Source organism: Thamnophis sirtalis, unplaced genomic scaffold, assembly GCF_051295495.1.
Source record: "Thamnophis sirtalis isolate CommonGarterSnake01/CBP01778 unplaced genomic scaffold, rThaSir2_p1.2 scaffold_5, whole genome shotgun sequence".
Taxonomy (NCBI): domain Eukaryota; kingdom Metazoa; phylum Chordata; class Lepidosauria; order Squamata; family Natricidae; genus Thamnophis; species Thamnophis sirtalis.
The window spans coordinates 137,784,155-137,785,412 of NW_028261385.1; the positions used below are offsets into that span (position 1 = coordinate 137,784,155).

The window sequence follows — 1,258 nt, forward strand, 5'->3', positions numbered from 1 at the left end:
GGTAGACTATCAATTTCTGTGAACTGGAAGAGGACATTTAGAGAAAGTTCTCCCTCCTTGAATACCTCCCTATATTAAAAAGTTGTTCACAAGTTGCCTTATTCCCGCCTTGTTTTGGTATCCCATCATTCTGTTTTACTAATTGAGTATTCATGATGCTTTCTATGAATAAAGATATAGACATCACTATCATGGAAAGATAGTCTGCTGATATTCTTATTCCAGCACTGATGAATCAGTGGTTCTATGGGCGTGGCTTGGTGGGTGTGGTGTGGCTTGATGGGCATAGCTTGGTGGACGTGGCTTGGTGGGCATGGCAGGAGAAGGAGACTGTAAAACCTCCATTCCCACCCAACTCCAGGGGAAGGATACTGTAAAATCTCCATTCCCTCCCCACTCCAGGGGAAGGTTACTGCAAAATTCCCATTCCCTTCTGATCAAGTGGGATTCAGGAGGCAGAGAATAGATGGGGGCGGGGCCAGTCAGAGGTGGTATTTTCCCGTTCTCCAAACTACTCAAATTTTTCATTACTGGTTCTCCAGAACTGGTTAGAATCTGCTGAATACCACCTCTGTGATGGATGCTTCTTCCCTTGGCATCTCCCTAATGTAAGATGAATAAATTTCTGGTTATGATAAAGAAAAAAAAAACCTCTCTAAGATTCAGAAAATATTCTGGCAGGGCTGGCTTAAAAGGTCCTATATATTGACTCAAAACCAGAAATTAATGGGATCAGTGTGACTTTTGAAGGTATTTTCCTTAGAACTGTCCAGGGACTCTTAATCTTTGTTGGAATGATACAGGGAAGATTATTGTAGCCCCTGCACAAGGATGACACACACATTTTTGAAGCACTGGGGTTAGAGTCATCTAAAATAAAAAAAAATGGCATGAGAAGATGACATGATGCTACATAAAACACATTGAATGTCATTTAATTAGGAAAAAAATGCCTTTAGCCTCTAAAAAGGTCCCACAGAAATGCTTAGAAAATAAAATATATGCTGCCATTGTCCAGACCCCACACTAGATAGCATAACAATCAGAAGACTAAGAGCAACTCATCAGTTCGCTTTCTGATAGAATATACGTCTTTAATTGTCATTTTATGATGAAATGATCATCCTTTGCAGCCAGGTTATGAGAGTGACCACAACATTAGCTCAATATTTTAAATTATTTGATATGGGAAGTATTTTATCAATGGTTAAGGGGGGGAGGGGGAAATTGGAAATAAAAGAAGAAGATTAAAGAAGAA

At 39.7% G+C, this 1,258-nt stretch overlaps 1 non-coding gene across 1 annotated transcript; it reads left to right on the forward strand.

The window, feature by feature from the left end:
- Positions 1 to 761: 761 nt before the first annotated feature.
- On the forward strand, positions 762 to 866 carry LOC148045669 (U6 spliceosomal RNA). The gene has a single exon (XR_015696838.1). It is a non-coding gene; the product is annotated as a U6 spliceosomal RNA (small nuclear RNA).
- The last annotated feature ends 392 nt before the right edge of the window (positions 867 to 1,258 follow it).